Source organism: Somniosus microcephalus, chromosome 1 (genome assembly GCF_052327205.1).
Source record: "Somniosus microcephalus isolate GS21.2 chromosome 1, FLI_Smic_1.0, whole genome shotgun sequence".
NCBI lineage: Eukaryota > Metazoa > Chordata > Chondrichthyes > Squaliformes > Somniosidae > Somniosus > Somniosus microcephalus.
In genome coordinates, this window is record NC_140987.1 from 338493586 (window position 1) to 338510355 (window position 16770).

Sequence of the window (16770 nt, forward strand, 5' to 3'; positions counted from 1 at the left end):
GTCTTGCTACAGTTGTACAGGGCCTTGGTGAGACTGCACCTTGAGTACTGTGTACAGTTTTGGTCGCCTTACCTGAGGAAGGACGTTCTTGCCGTGGAAGGAGTGCAGCGAAGATTCACCAGGCTGATACCTGGGATGGCAGGAATGACGTATGAGGAGAGATTGTGTCGATTGGGCTTATATTCACTGGAGTTTAGAAGATTGAGAGGGGATCTCATCGAAACGTATAAAATTCTGTCAGGCCTGGACAGACTAGATGCAGGAAGGATGTTTCTGATGGCCGGGGAGTCCAGAACCAGGGGTCATAGTCTAAGGATAAGGGGTAAGGCATTTCGGACTGAAATGAGGAGGAATTTCTTCACCCAAAGAGTGGTGAACCTGTGGAATTCTCTGCCACAGAGGGCGGTAGAGGCCAGTTCATTAAATATATTCAAGAAAGAGTTGGATATATTTCTTAAGGCTAAAGGGATCAAGGGATATGGGAAGGAAGCAGGGACAGGCTACTGAATTTGGATGACCAGCAATGATCTCATTGAATGGCGGAGCAGGCTCGAAGGGCCGAATGGCCTACTCCTGCTCCTATCTTCTATGTCTATGTTTCTATCATTATTAAAATATGACGTTGAAAGTCTTTATTAAAAATAGCAAAAAAAAAACACAATAAACAACAATCTTTGTTCAGAAACACAAAAAAAATTCAAACAGATGTATCTCCCTCCACCTTAACATAATGTTCCTTCCAGGTCCTTTGGTTTCGGAATTCAAATATTTGGCCTTTTCCCTTGCACTGAGTGCACACTAGGTACAATACTATTCCCAGCTGGCAAACCACGAGGATGTGGAAAGCCAGTCTAATCCATGAAGGGACCTCTATGTTTTCAAAAATGTCCCACCAGGGTGGAACCACAATATTCAATATTTTGGCCCCTATCTCTACTGTCTTCTGATCCAGAGTGTAGAAATGTTTCTGTGAGACTATTACAGCTTTTAGTATTTTGGTAAGGTGTTCTGGGAGAGGGGGGATTTCATAGCCGAAATGTGCTACATACTTTTGCACGTTGGTGAAATTCTCTTTTACCGTGGAGGGTTCAGGAATGGGGACAATCCGTTCCTGGGCCACTTGAACTTCTGCCTCGGGTTTAAAGCAGAAACTGCTGTCACTTACCGGACACCAGCTATGCTGTCCATGCTGGCAGTGGGGCGCACCCGGGGTGACACAATATGTCCCACCTCCTTTATATGCAACCTGTGGGGGAACATGGTCTTGTGCCATTACCTCCATGGTACAGTTTATAGGTTTTGCGCCAGCAGCTTTAAACCCGCACTGTGGTTTTGAATAGGCATTCAAGTGCTGGGGACACAGTATTATGTGTGCTCCCAGGCTCCGGCACCCCGAGAAGTCAGTACCTGTCATAGCGTGCTCTCACTTTATGACATAAGGTGGGACTGCTGTGAAACGGATGTGTGCACCCCCTTGAATGACTCCAATGTTCTCTACCCTGTATACCGGTGCGGGTCGGGATGTCCCACCCATGACCGGCATCCTTACTACTATACCCATGATAGTATGCTTTGATCGTCCACAATCTACTGGGACTGGGTAGGCCTCAGAAGCTAGCCGGAGTTGACACGGGCTTAATGCATTCTCAAATGGATGGAGGGCTGTCAGGTGCTTGTTGCTGATCCAGGAGGGGACTAAACCTTGTTTTAAATCCTCCAGGTTACTTCAGCCCTCGCCTAGCAACCATGCCCTGTACAGCACGCACACTTCGTTCTGTGCAGCCTGAGCTGAAGCATTTCTGTCCTCTCTTTTAAGGGCATTTACAGTCTTGGCATGTCTCTCCAGCTCAGCTATTATCTCTTTTAAATGGACTGTCATGGCCTGGTCCTCGTGTAACTCTGAGCCTACTACCTTATTTTCATCCGTTAAGATTTTCCTCAATTTTGTTTTTAGACCGTTTATCTGTGTCTGCAATTCGATGTCATCCAAGTTGTTTATGACAGAGGATCCTGTGTTAAACACTGTGAAAACATCATTCCAGGCTTCCCTTCTTTGTCTCCCCGCATTACCAAAATACTCATTGTGTGTGGTGTACAGTTCTGTTTTGTCTACATTGGCAAAATTGAACTCGTAGAATTTCCGAAACATTTCTTTTAACATGGCCTGGTATAGCTGTTCTGTCTCTTTGGGTCACCAATCAGGTAAGTGTACCTCGGTAAGGTTTAAAATCACGGAAGCTACCGCGTAGTGTACCCCCTGGTAGAGCACCTGATCCGGCGGCACTAGTACCAGCCCATTCCCTGGTCCCTTGGTGGTGGCGGGACACCCCTCCCCATGTGTCCTTGCTGCCTGGGTCGTGGGCAGGGGCTTTCGGGGGCGGGTTACAAGTTCAGTGCCATTCACTGGGATCGGGGAGTATGGGACCGCGCACGCCTGCAGGCTGGAATCCCACTTCACCCCCTCCCCGGCATCTTGCCACTGCCGGTGGAAAATGATGGATATGCCTGTGGGGCAGACCTTCTCTGACCCCCACATACAGACATAAATCCCCTGATCCGGTTCCCACCACTTGTCCCAGCACACACTCAATCCCCCGTGAGTCCCTGTAATCATCCGATGGGTATTGTTCCCCAACCGTTCCCACTCGACTGCGGGGTTTCCCATATCCTTGCTCAGTTTTCTGAGCCACCACCACCTATCCAAAGGAATCTGTCCCTTGCATGTTAAACATACACGCTTCCCTATGGTGATGCTGACCCTTGTGGCAACGACCTGTACACTGGGGCACAGGAGGGAGGCCTCCCCGTACGTGAACCTGGTCTGGCTGGAGTACTGAGTCGAATTGGACCCCAACCACCCTGGCCACCTTCCCTCGTGGAAGTAAATGGCGAGCTCCTCCACACCCTGTTCGCCACCTCCATCGGTAACGATCGGTGCTGTCTCTCCTGAGCACCCATAGATGTGGGAGTCCTCCACGTCACCTCGCTTTCCAATGCTCATTCCTATCAGGGCGAGTAAACATAGAAACATAGAAGATAGGAGCAGGAGTAGGCCATTCGGCCCTTCGAGCCTGCTCCGCCATTCAATGAGATCATGGCTGATCATCCAATTTCAGTACCCTGTCCCTGCCTTCTCCCCATATCCCTTGATCACTTTAGCCTCAAGAAATATATCCAAATCTTTCTTGAATTTATTTAATGAACTGGCCTCCACCGCCCTCTGTGGCAGAGAATTCCACAGGTTCACCACTCTCTGGGTGAAGAAATTCCTCCTCATTTCAGTCCTAAATGACTTACCCCTTATCCTTAGATAATGACCCCTGGTTCTGGAGCCCCGGCCATCAGAAACATCCTTCCTGCATCTAGTCTGTCCAGACCTGACAGAATTTTATAGGTTTCGATGAGATCCCCTCTCAATCTTCTAAACTCCAGTGAGTATAAGCCCAATCGACACAATCTCTCCTCATACGTCATTCCTGCCATCCCAGGTATCAGCCTGGTGAATTTTCGCTGCACTCCCTCAATGGCAAGAATGTCCTTCCTCAGGTAAGGTGACCAAAACCGCGCACAATACTCAAGGTGCGGTCTCACCAAGGCCCTGTACAACTGTAGCAAGACATCCTTGTTCCTGCACTCGAACCCTCTTGCTACGAAGGCCAACATACCATTTGCCTTCTTAACTGCCTGCTGCACCTGCATGCTTACCTTCAGCGACTGGTGCACAATAATACCCAGGTCTCTTTGCACTTCCCCTTCTCTCAATCTATTGCCATTCAAATAATAATCTGCCTTCATGTTTTTGCCACCAAAGTGGATAATCTCACATTTATCCACATTATAGTGCATTTGCCATGTTTCTGCCCAATCACCCAACCTGTCCAAATCATACTGGAGTTTCACGACACCCTCCTCACAGCTTACCCTCCCACCCAGCTTTGTGTCGTCTGCAAATTTGGAGATATTACATCCAATTCCCTCGTCCAGATCATTAATATATATTGTGAACAGCTGGGGTCCTAGGACCGATCCTTGCGGTACCCCACTAGTCACTGCCTGCCACTCGGAAAACGACCCGTTTATTCCAACTCTTTGTTTTCTGTCCGCCAACCAGTTCTCTATCCAAGTCAATACCTTGCCCCAATCCCATGTGTCTTAATTTTGCATGCTAATCTCTTATGTGGGACCTTATCGAAAGCCTTCTGAAAGTCCAAATACACCACATCCACTGGTTCTCCCTTATCTATTTTACCAGTTACATCCTCAAAAAATTCCAGTAGATTAGTCAAGCATGATTTACCTTTTGTAAATCCATGTTAACTTTGTCCGATCCTGTCACTGTTTTCCAAGTGCTCTGCTATTACATCTTTTATAATGGACTCTAACACTTTCCCCACTACCGATATCAGGCTTACCTGTCTATAATTACCCGCTTTTTCTCCACCACCTTTTTTGAATAGTGGGGTAACATTAGCTACCCTCCAATCCATGGGTACCGTTCCAGAGTCTAGCGAGTTCTGGAAGATGACCAGCAATGCATCTACTATCTCTCGGGCCACTTCCTTAAGTACCCTGGGATGTAGACCATCAGGCCCTGGGGATTTATCGGCCTTCAGTCCCATCAATTTTCCTAACACCATTTCCCTACAAATACTGATTTCTTTCAGTTCCTCCCTTTCATCAGACCCTATGTTCCCCGGCATCTCTGGGAGGTTATTTGTGTCCTCCTTTGTGAAGACAGAACCAAAGTATGTATTTAGTTGGTCAGCCATTTCCTTGTTTCCCATTATAAATTCCCCTGATTCTGACTGTAAGGGACCTACGCTTGACATCACCAATCTTTTTCTCTTCACATATCTATAAAAGCTTTTACATTCAGTTTTTATGTTCCCTGTCAGCTTACTCTCATATTCTATTTTCCCTTTCTTAATTAATCCCTTTGTCCTCCTTTGTTGACTCCTAAACTGCTCCCAATCCTCAGGATTATTGCTTTTTCTAGCCGATTTATATGTCCTCTCCTTGGATCTTATGCTATCCCTAATTTCCCTTGTTAGCCATGGTTGAGTCACCTTTTTTGTTTTATTTTTATGCCAAACACGGATGAACAAATTCTGTAGCTCATCCATTCGGTCTTTGAATGTTTGCCATTGCCTATCCACCGTCAACCCTTTGAGTGCCATTTCCCAATCAATCCTACCCAACACGCTCCTCAGACCATCATAGTTTCCTTTATTTAAATTGAGGACCCTTGTCTCTGAGTCAACTACTTCATTCTCCATCTTAATGATGAATTCGATCATATTATGATCGCTCCGACCCAAGGGGCCTCGTACAACAATATTGCTAATTAATCCTTTCTCGTTACATAATACCCAGTCTAAGATGGCCTGATCTCTGGTTGGTTCCTCGACATATTGGTCCAGGAAACCATCCCGTAAACACTCCAGGAATTCCTCCTCCACAGTATTGTTACTAATTTGGTTGGCCCAATCTATATGTAGATTAAAGTCATCCATGATGACTGCGGTGCCCTTATTGCACGCTTCCTTTAATTTCCCTTTTAATGCCATCCCCAACCTCCGCCTTAGTGTTTGGAGGTCTATATACCACTCCCACTAATGTTTTTTTCCCCTTAGTATTTCTCAATTCTACCCATACAGATTCCACATCATCAGAGCTAATATCCTTCATTACAATTGTTTTAATCCCTTCTTTAACCTGTAATGCTACCCCACCTCCCTTTACTTTTTGCCTATCTTTCCTGAATATCAAATAGGAGTACACCCTTCTTCATCTTGAAATCCTCTCCTGCAAAGAGACACAAGAGCATATAGCCAGGTCCCGAGGAGATTCTGTGGCTTGGGTGAAGCATAGTCGGGTCTTGCGACCTCGACTCAATACAAACACTCTTAACAATACTACTACTATTTATATTACCAATCACCTCGTTTAAACTTAAACTAAACACCCAAACTTAACAATATCACACTTAAATTGTCTAACTATGTATATCCGCCGCCCATCTCCGGGCGGCCAGCCTAATCCCTGTTCGGGCTGCGGCACACCGCTCCGTTCATTGTGGCCGCACTGCCCTGTACTTTCAGACCCTCGCAGCCTGTGGCTGCTGGCTGGGGACCTCTTCCTCAGACCAATCCCTGACTTGAGAGGCTGCCCTTTTAAACTGGGGAGCCGGTGACCACGGTTTCCTTGGCTGTGTCATTCGGGAGGATCTTCTGGGGACTTTGGCGGGTGGGGGTTTCTGGCTGGTGGGCATTTAACCTGAGCCACTGCCCCCTCCGGTGCGGTCTGTGGGCTTTCCACTACCACTGGCTGGGGATCTTCCTCCTCAGGCTTTACCCCTCCTGAACCTGGGCTAGGGGCAGGTAACTCTTCGCAGCCTGATGCTGTGGGCTGAGGGTCCTTGCTCTCAGGTCCCACCTCATCTAAACCTGGGTCAGGGGCGAGGTCTTTGCCCTCACATCCCACCTCATCTAAATCCCAGAAGAGTGGGGGAGTATCCCAAGCGGTGGGTGGAATGGCCCCTCCCCTAAAACAAGCCCCTCTTCTCTTAGGCAGTCCCTCGCAACTGAGGATGACTTGCTTCCACATTAAAAATAAGTTCTCAGGTGACTGATGAGTCCAATGCGGGACCTACAGTCTCTGTCACAGTTGGGGCAGATGGTGGTTGAAGGGACGGGTGGGTGGGGTGCTTGGGTTGACGTGCGCTCCTTGTGCTGCCTGCGCTTGGCTTCTACTTGCTCCCGGCGAAGAGTCTCGAGGTGTTCGGCGCCTTCCCGGATGCTTCTGCTCCACTTTGTGCGGTCTTGGGCCAGGGATTCCCAGGTGTCGGTGGGGATGTTACACTTTTTCAAGGAGGCTTTGAGGGTGTCCTTGAAATGTTTCCTCTGCCCACCTGGAGCTCTCTTGCCGTGCCGGAGCTCCGAGTAGAGCGCTTGTTTTGGGAGTCTCGTATCGGGCATGCGGACAACGTGACCCGTCCATCGGAGCTGATTGAGCATGGTCAGAGCTTCGATGCTGGGGATGTTGGCTTGAGCAAGAACACTGACGTTGGTGCGCCTATCCTGCCAATGGATTTGCAGGATCTTGCGGAGGCAGCGTTGGTGCTTCCTCTCCAGTGCTTTGAGGTGCCTGCTGTACATGGTCCATGTCTCTGAGGTATACAGCAGGGCAGGTATCACTGCTGTCCTGTAGACCATGAGCTTAGTGCTGGGTTTGAGGTCCTGGTCTTCAAACACTCTCTTCCTCAGGCGACCGAAGGCTGCACTGGCACTCTGAAGGCGGTGTTGGACTTCGTCGTCGATGTCTGCCCTTGTTGACAGTAGGCTCCCGAGGTATGGAAAGTGGTCCATGTTGTCCAAGGCCTTGTCGTGGATTTTGATAATCGGGGGGCAGCACTGTGTGGCGGGGGCAGGTTGGTAGAGGACCTTTGTCTTACGGATGTTTAGTGTAAGGCCCATGCTCTCATATGCTTCGGTGAAGGTGTTTATGATGGTTTGGTGTTCAACCTCCGAGTGAGCGCAGACGCAAGCATCGTCTGCATACTGTAATTCGATGACAGAGAATGGGACGACCTTGGATCTGAACTGGAGGCGATGGAGGTTGAACAGTTTCCCGTTTGTTCTGTAAATTAGCTCCACTCCAGTGGGGAGCTTACTGAGAGTGAGATGGAGCATTGCAGCAAGGAAGATTGAGAAGAGCGTTGGTGCGATGACACATCCTTGCTTGACCCCGGTTCGTACATGAATTGGGTCTGTGGTGGAACCGTTGGTCAGGATCACGGCTTGCATGTCATCGAGAAGCAGGCGGAGGATAGTGACAAACTTTTGAGGGCAGCCGAATTTGAGGAGGACACTCTATAATCCCTCACGGTTGACAGTGTCGAAGGCCTTTGTGAGATCAAAGAAGGCCATGTACAGTGGTTGGTGCTGTTCCCTGCATTTCTCTTGTAATTGACATGCGGTGAAGATCATGTCCATTGTGCCCCTTAGTGTGCGGAATCCGCATTGCGACTCTGGGAGGAGCTCTTTGGCCACTGGGAGAAGGCGATTGAGGAGGATTCTTGCGATGACTTTCCCTGTGGCAGACAGCAGGGAAACTCCTCTGTAATTACCGCAATCAGACTTGTCACCTTTCTTGAAGATGGTCACAATTACGGCGTCTCTGAGATCCCCTGGCATGCTCTCCTCCTTCCAGATAAGAGAAATGAGTTCATGAATTCGCTCCAGCAGTGCTTCTCCGCCATGCTTTAGTGCCTCGGCGGGGAATCCATCTGCTTCTGAGGCCTTGTTGTTCTTCAGTTGTCGGATGGCCTTTTCAACCTCATGCCGGGCTGGGGTAGTGCTGAGATGGTGGTGGGTAGCATGCTGTGGGATGGAGTTGAGGACACTCGTGTCGAAGACAGAGTCGTGGCTAAGGAGATCTTTGAAGTGCTCCTTTCAGCGGCCACTGACACTGCATAACAAGCCACTGCACCTGCCTGTGCAGTCTATGAACTTGCTCCTGCTGCAGGCTGAGGATTTCTATCCTCAGACTTTATCCCAACTGGCTGTTCTCTCCTCTTGGGCTTAAACAATTTACACTGATTAATATGGAACCATTTGGTGCGCCGAGGCATCTTATTGGCGTATACCATGGGGCTGGCCTTGTCTACAATGCTGTAGGGCCCCATCTATAATGGTTCTAGAATTCCTACCCGAGCAAAATTCCTCACCATGATCTGATCCCCTATTTCCCACTCGTGGTGTTTTCGGGGCTCTAACAGCAATCGGTTACTCCGATGCTGCTTTCCCATGTTCCCAGCCGCCTGCCCATGGACCTGTTAAAGGTGCTCAAAGAGGTTCCTGGAGAACCTGTCCCGGCTTACCTCCCTGAGCTGACCTTCTGTGAGCACCGGGGCTAGTACATGGGTGGGGGTCTGCATAATCCTGCCAGTCATCAGCTCATGCGGGGAGTACCCCATGCTTTTTGACTGGCCGGCTCGTATCCCCATCAGGACCAACGGTAGGACCTCTGCCCATTTTCTAGGCAAGTCCACCGTCACTTTCCTCAGCCTTTCCTTCAAGGTCCTCTTCATCCTCTCCACAATCCCTGAGGACTGTGGGTTGTGTGCAACGTGCCGTGTCACCTCGATGCCGAGCACCATAAAGGTATTCTGCATGACCTGCCCGGTAAAGTGACTCCCTTGGTCAGACTCCACATACTGTGGTAGCCCCCATCGCGAGAACACTTCCCGGACCAGGATCCTGGCTGTACCCAGAGCTGTGGTTGTTTTGCAGGGGAAGGCTTCTACCCATTTCGCGAATACATCTACAGGACTAGGCAGTACTTATAGCCTCCCTGGGTGGTGGGCAGGGGCCCGATGTAGTCGACCTGTATCAATTGCCATGGTCCCTCTACCCTCCTGATGGGTCCCATAGATGCCTTCCTTTTGTGGGGGTCAGGGTTGTTAGCATCACACACCAGACAGCCGGCGCAGAACTCGCGGACATTTTCCCTGAGTCCTGGCTGTTAGATCCATGTATTTTGATGTTGTGTCCTTCAATAATTAGACAAGAGACTACAGGGAACAATCAACAGGTGTTTACTGGATGAGGGTTACTCTAGAACTAACTGTACAGATCACTGCTCAGGGTTTATATACAGGTGTGGTCACTGCCGGTACTACAGCATACAGGAGCTGTAAAAAGTAGTTCTCCCCTTAAAGGTACATACATTACAATTCCTCCCCTTTTAGATTAACAGTACCATAACATTCATTTAACAATTAAATATCAACTAATTACAATTAACACTTTTAACATGCAACATTAACTGAAAATAGTCTATTTATAAATTCAGTCTTTGGGGAGGCTTCCTGATCCTTTCTGGATAGCGCCTTCCTGAGTGTCTTGCTCTTGGTGCGGAGGTGATTCTGGCCCCGTTGTCGGTTGGTTCATCAGCTTCCGATGCTACTGTTTCTGGGGTAGATGCTACCTGTACGTCGGGTTCATCACCAGGTACGTATGGGCAAGACATGGGGTTGACTCATTCCTGTGACTCTAGGATCTGGTCAACATGGCGTCTCACAATGTTCTCCCCAACATCCACTGTGTACATTAGTGGCCCCTGCTGTGTGCATATCGTTCCTGGTTGCCATTTCTCTGTTCGGTAGTCGTGGGTCAAGACTGGTTGCCCCACATTGAAGCTCCTTGTCGGCTTCTCATTGATGTGCTGGAATTGCTTATTCTCAACACCTCTTCGTACATTTGGTCTGAGCAAATCCAAACGAGATCTCAACCTTCGGTTAAAGAACATCATGGCCGGGGTCTGGTTGGTGACTGCATGTGTCGCATTTCTGTAGGCTAACAGGAAATTGTCCACCTTATGCTGCAGTGGAATGTCGTCATTGCACATGGCCCTTACTGCTTTTTTAAAGGTTTGTACGAACCTCTCAGCCAATCCATTTGTGGCTGGATGATACGTAGCGGGTGTGTAATGCCTTACCCCATTCCTTTTCATAAATCTTCAAAACTCTTCGGACACAAACTGTGGTCCGTTATCAGAGCAAATCTGCTCTGGCAAGCCGTTCCTGGCAAATATGGTCCATAGGACTGCAATAGTTTTCTCTGTGGTGGTGGAGGACATTTTGATCACCTCAGGCCATTTCGAGTGCGCATCCACGGCTATTAAAAACATTGAGTCCATGAATGGACCAGCAAAATCAATATGTACCCATTGCCATGGAGATGAGGGCCACTCCCATGGGTGTAGAGGGGCATGTGGTGGTGCATATTGGACCTTCTGGCATCCTGAGCAGCTCTTTGTCAGGTCCTCGATTTGCTGGTCAATCCCCGGCCACCACACATAAGCCCTAGCAAGGCTTTTCATTTTCACCCCTCCCAGATGACCTTCGTGAAGCTCATTGAGCACTCTCTCCCTTAACTTGGGTGGAATTACCACTCGGGATCCACCCTTCAAGGTCCCCTGGCATACTGACAGCTATTCTCTTCTGGATGAGAATGCTGGCAACAGTGAGTCGCCATGTGTTGGCCATCCCTTCACCATCAAGTCATATACCCGAGACAGTTTAGGGTCATTTCGGGTCTCCTTCTCTATACCAGCGTTAGTTACTGGCAAGCATTCAATTATAGTCGAATGAAATATTTCGACAGGGTCCACTGCTGGTGCCTCCTCCGCAGTAGGCAGTGGCAGGCGTGATAGCCCATCAGCGTTTCCATGCTGTTTCATGCCCTTATAGTCGATTTCATATTGGTGCGCCCCTAGAAAAAGGGACCATCTTTGTAGCCGTTGCGCAGTCATCACCGGAACGCCCTTCTTTGGATTAAAGATGGAGACAAGTGGTTGGTGGTCAGTCAGCAAGGTGAACTTCTGCCCGTGCAGATAGTGATTGAACTTTTTCACTCCCCACACTAGGCTGAGGGCCTCCCTGTCAATCTGGGCGTAGTTACGCTCGGCTGAGGTTAGTGACCGAGACGCAAAGGCTAGTGGACTCTCCGAGCCGTCCGGGAATTTGTGCGACAGCACCGCTCCAATGCCATAGGGTGATGCATCACATGCCAACCGAATTGGTAGCGCTGGGTTGAAATGAGCCAACATCTCTTTTGATGTGATCAATTCTTTGCTCTTCTGGAAAGCTTGTTTACATTCATCATTCCACTTCCATGGTACCCCCGTTTGCAGTAGGATGTTCAGTGGGTGTAGTACGGTAGACAAATTCGGCAAGAACTTATGGTAGTAGTTCACCAGCCCGAGGAACGACCTCAGTTATGACACATTTTCCGGTGCTGGAGCCTTGACTACTGCCTCAATCTTTTCAGGGGACTTATGTAATCCCTCTTTATCAATAATGTGGCCACAATACGAGATCTGCTTCTGGAAAATCTCGCATTTGTGGCGATTAGCTCGGAGCCCATATTCCTTCAATCTATTGAGCACCTGCTCAAGGTTGGCGAGGTGATCACCGTCATTTTCGCCCGTGACCAGGATGTCGTCCAAATAACACTGGGTCCCTGGAATCCCTTGCAGGACTTGATCCATTGCCCTTTGCCAAATAGCCGGAGCTGATGCTACCCCGAACACCAGCCGGTTGTATTGGTAGAGACCTTTATGAATGTTGATCGTGAGGTACTGTTTTGAGGCTTCTTCTACCTCCATTTGCAGGTACGCCTGGGCCAGATCAATCTTAGTGAAGCATTTCCCTCCAGATAGTGAGGCGAAAATATCTTCAATCTGCGGAAGCGGATATTGTACAGTGTGAAGGACTGGGTTCACTGTCACCTTAAATTCCCCACAGATGTGAACCTTCTTTGGTTCCCCAGGCGTATTACTCAACGACCTCTTCATTACAGGAATGATGGGTGTAGACCACTCGCTCCAGTCCACTTTGGACAGTACTCCTGAATGTTCCAAACATTCCAGCTCTGCTTCGACGGCTGGGCTGTTCGCATAAGGTACCGGTCTGGCCTTAAAAACTTTGGACTTGCTTTTTCCTCTATTTTGATCGTCGCTGTTATGCTGTTTAGTGTTCCGAGTCCCTCCTGGAACACTTCTTGTGCGTCAGTTAGCATTTTTGACAGTCGCCCAGGTGTAATGTCGTCATCCTTTTTGGCATCTACAGTCAGTGCTTGTATGGAATGCCAATCTAGCTGTATCTTCCGGATCCATTCACGTCCTAGTTGTGGTGGTCCTCCATCTGGCAATACATATAGGTCCATTTTTGGTGTTTCCTTGCCGTTATATATAACGTTCACCCTTATTTTTCCTTTGGCGTAGACGTTTTGCCCCATGTACGTCTTCAAGACAATCTCTGTATCTCTCAAGTGTATATGTGAGAATAGCCTCTTGTAGTCCCTTCGGTTTATGACTGTTAGGGCTGATCCTGTGTCCAATTCCATTTTCACTTGGACTCTGGCTATCTTGAGCGTGACCCAGATAGTTTGGTGATCCTCCGTTTTGATCACATTATGTAGTTTCAGACAACCCAGCTCCTTGCTTCCGGAGTCTGTATCACTTTTCTGTTCGTCTGAACGACTCTCCATCACCTTATGTACCTTCTTGTACTTCTCCTGTGGAGATTTTTTGCTGCTGGTTTTCTTTCCCGACCTGCAGACTCTTGCTATGTGTCCTAATTCTCCACACTGTCTGCACACTTTGTCCTTGAACCAGCAATCATTATGGTCGTGTGTTGTTCTGCCGCAGCAATAGCACTTCACTGTTCCGTATAACATTTCATTTGTGCCATATTCTTGCAGTCTCCGTTGTATCTCTGCCGCGCCCCGTGCTGCTGCTTCGTGTGATACTGCAATGCTGAAAGCCTTGTCCAGCGTAAGATCCTTTTCTGATAGAAGCCGTTTCTGGGTTCCTTCACTTTGAAGCCCACACACAAACTTGTCCCTTAAAGTATCTGCTCGTCCCGTTCCAAACTGGCAGTGTTTCGATAGCTTGCGCAGTTCCATTAAATACTCAGCATTACTTTCATCTTTATGCTGGTTCCTTTTGTGAAACTTAAATCTTTCCGCTATCAGTAGCAGTGTGAGGTCTAAGTGGTCCTGTAAGATTGACACTATGTTTTCAAAATCCTTTTCCACTGGCTTCTCTGGGGTTACTAGGTTTCGCAGTAAGCCATACGTTTTTGCACCCATTGAATTCAACAATACCAGCGCTTTCCTGTCATCTGGCACTTCATTCGCCTTGCAGTACACTTCTATGCGTTCGACATATGTCGTCCAATCTTCGACGTCATTGTCGAACGCTGTGACACTGCCACTCTTCGGCATCCCTGGGTGTGGTTAGACTGGCTCAAAATGGCATCTCCCGCGCTCTCCCTTCTTCCCCACTGCGGCTCAAAATGGCGTCTCCCGCGCTTTCCTTTCTTCCCCGCTGACGCTGCTCGGCCCTTGAACACCGGCTGCGCTCTGCGCGTTTTCCTGCGTGCCTCTCTCTCCCGTTGACGCTGCTCGGCCCTTGAACACCGGCTGCGCTCTGCTCTCTCTCATCCGTTGATGCCGCTCGGTCCTGAACACCGGCTGCGCCCTGTGCGCTCTACCCTCTTTCTCTCCCTGTCGATGCTGCTCAGCCTTTTCCTGTGCCATCGGTTGGCTCTAGGTTCCACTGTCCGGGAAGGGTCTGCGCAGTACCTGTTGCCAGCCCGTTTCACTGGACCACCGTGACTGGAGAACCAAGCCCGGCTCTCAACAGCCTCCCCTGCGATGCTCAAATCCCCACTGGATGACTGGGGGGGGGGGGTTTCCCGTGGTCGATGCCCATGCTTGTGGACTCGGCCTTCTTCCACTGTTCTCCACGGCAAATCCCTGGGAGGTGATGCAGAGTTGCAGGTAGGTTTGAATCTTCTCGTCACCAATGTTAGATCCGTGTATTTTGATGTTGTGTCCTTCAATAATTAGACAAGAGACTGCAGGGAACAATCAACAGGTGTTTACTGGATGAGGGTTACTCTGGAACTAACTATACAGATCACTACTCAGGATTTACATACAGGTGTGGTCACTGCCAGTACTACAGTATATAGGAGCTGTAAAAAGTAGTTCGCCCCTTAAAGGTACATACATTACACTGGCCACCATCCCGCCTGTTCCACCCGCTGCCAGGTGGTCTCAGGCCCGGGATGTCCCGCTCCTGGACCCTCATGGGCCAGTTGAAGGAATTCCCTCCAGTGCTGCTGTGGTACTACCCATTGTTCTCCCCTAAACAGCATGCCTTCTTTCACAGAGAGGGCTGCTGTGCCGTAAGGACCCTCTACCTTTTTCCCCTCAGTCACTGCACTGAGGACTGCCTTGAGGACGGGGTCTTGGGTTTGGACTGTCTTGAGGTCTGGGGCTAAAGGTACCCCTGCACTCGCTTGTGTCCCATTCCTACCCCTGACTGCTGCTGACTGGACCCATATGAATCCCAGAAGGTGCCGGTGCGGGCACCCTCCTTAGCTAGCATGTCAGCCTGCTGGTTGCCCTGACTACGGGGTTCTGTGGAGGAATGGGCTTTCACCTTATGGATGAAAACCTCCCCTTCCTCCCCCACTGCTGCTAAGATTTTCTCCAGCAGGGGTTTCACTGTGAGGGGCCTCGTGTCGGCAGAGGTGTATCCGCGGTGGGACCAGATGGCCAGGTACTCCGTACACAAATTGCATGTGAACATACTGTCCGAGCAAATCATGTACGGGGTGGGGAAGATTTCGGGGTGTGTAACAACATACACTACCGCAGACTGTAAGGGGGGTGGCGGGTGTGGCGCATGCGTCCAGTCATTTATGCCACTTACTGTACAGTGAGCAGTTCAAATCGCTCCCACGCCCCTTGGGTTCTAGACACCGGACTTAGGTACAGGCGGTGATACAGAAAGACTCGAGTAGACAGGTGGTTTGGATGTAAGAAAACCAAGCTTTTATTGCAACAGAGAATAACACAGTCTTATGAGAAATAGCTAGCATAAAATACAGGCAAATACAAAATAACTATACTTATACAGGGAATGGGGAACACATGGCAGATCGAGGGAAAACAAACTATATTAACAATCCCCTTATCCTTATCCCACCCCCTATACCTAACTAGATTAAGCTATGAGTGGCCAGAATTCATGCTCACCAATCCAAAACTGTTAACGAAATGCGGATTTTGAGGTTTGGTTCTCTGTCCTCTTAGGTACCCCATCACCACATGGTCTTCGGGGGCGCGGTGCGGGAGCTGCTACTGCGACGCACCTTCTTCTCCTCCGCTACCGTCATCATCTCGTCTCGATGGGTTCTCCTCTTCTTCTTCTTTGGGCGGTCGTCGACGGTAACGCTATATTTATCGGACAGTTAACAGACTTTGCCATTTAGATTTTGCTACCCATGTGTCAAACACCAGTATATTCGTTGTGGCGTAGACACCTGCATTATTGCAATGTTCAACAAGATTTTCGTCTTCCCAAGCGCCAGTTTATAACTAGGCGCTTGGTCTTTATCGATACGTTTCTCGCTGCCCTGATCTGCTCTATCGAGTTGTTATCGTCTTCTTCGACTCTACTCGTCTCGTCTTGCCGGACTACTATACAAGTCCTGGGCTACCTGCTCAAATTCGTCTCGCCCCTTTTTGCGGCCTGGGTGTCCCAGATGATGAGGGACTCGGGTCTTGTTCCCCTCCCTGGCTGTTGGTATGGTGTCTTTTACTGCTGAAATCTCACCGCGGGGAGCAAGGAGAGACCCGCTACGAGGCCAGGGCACAAGTGAGCCCAGAACCAAGAGCGAGGGCCAAGTGCAAGAGAGAGCAGAGAGAGAGCGAGATTGCTACCCGGGGCCTGCAGTTATACCCGTTGTTTCATTCCTTATCTGTGCGCCAAATCAGGTTAATTCATTGTTCCAATTTTGGCGGGCTGCTTTAAATAATTACCGCAATCTAAACTAACTGTTTTTAGATGGCCGTTTATCGCACCTAATGGTCTGATGTCCAAGCTGTATTGTTATTAATGCATTCTAATTGGCCAGTCCGGCCTCGATGGCTTCCTTAAGCTGTTTCCGATTATTTATGCAGATGACTTGATGGCCTCAAGTATAGGCCCAACTGGTTCCGATTTGTCTACGATCTGGCTTAATGCATATTCTAATGTTTGCTGTCTGCTTTTCCAAAATACAAAGTCCTTTTCACAGAAACTGCATTTTAGGTTTCGATTTCCCCACAAGCTGCTTGTTCTGTGCTGCAGAGTTCAAGCTTTAAAAATCTTGCAGGCTTTTGGCCATGAGGTGCGGACGCCATCTTT

At 49.1% G+C, this 16770-nt stretch overlaps 1 pseudogene; it reads right to left on the bottom strand.

Annotated features, from left to right (window-relative positions):
• Positions 1–5787: 5787 nt before the first annotated feature.
• Positions 5788–16770, bottom strand: part of LOC147124927 (uncharacterized) — a 164473-nt pseudogene continuing 153490 nt past the window's right edge.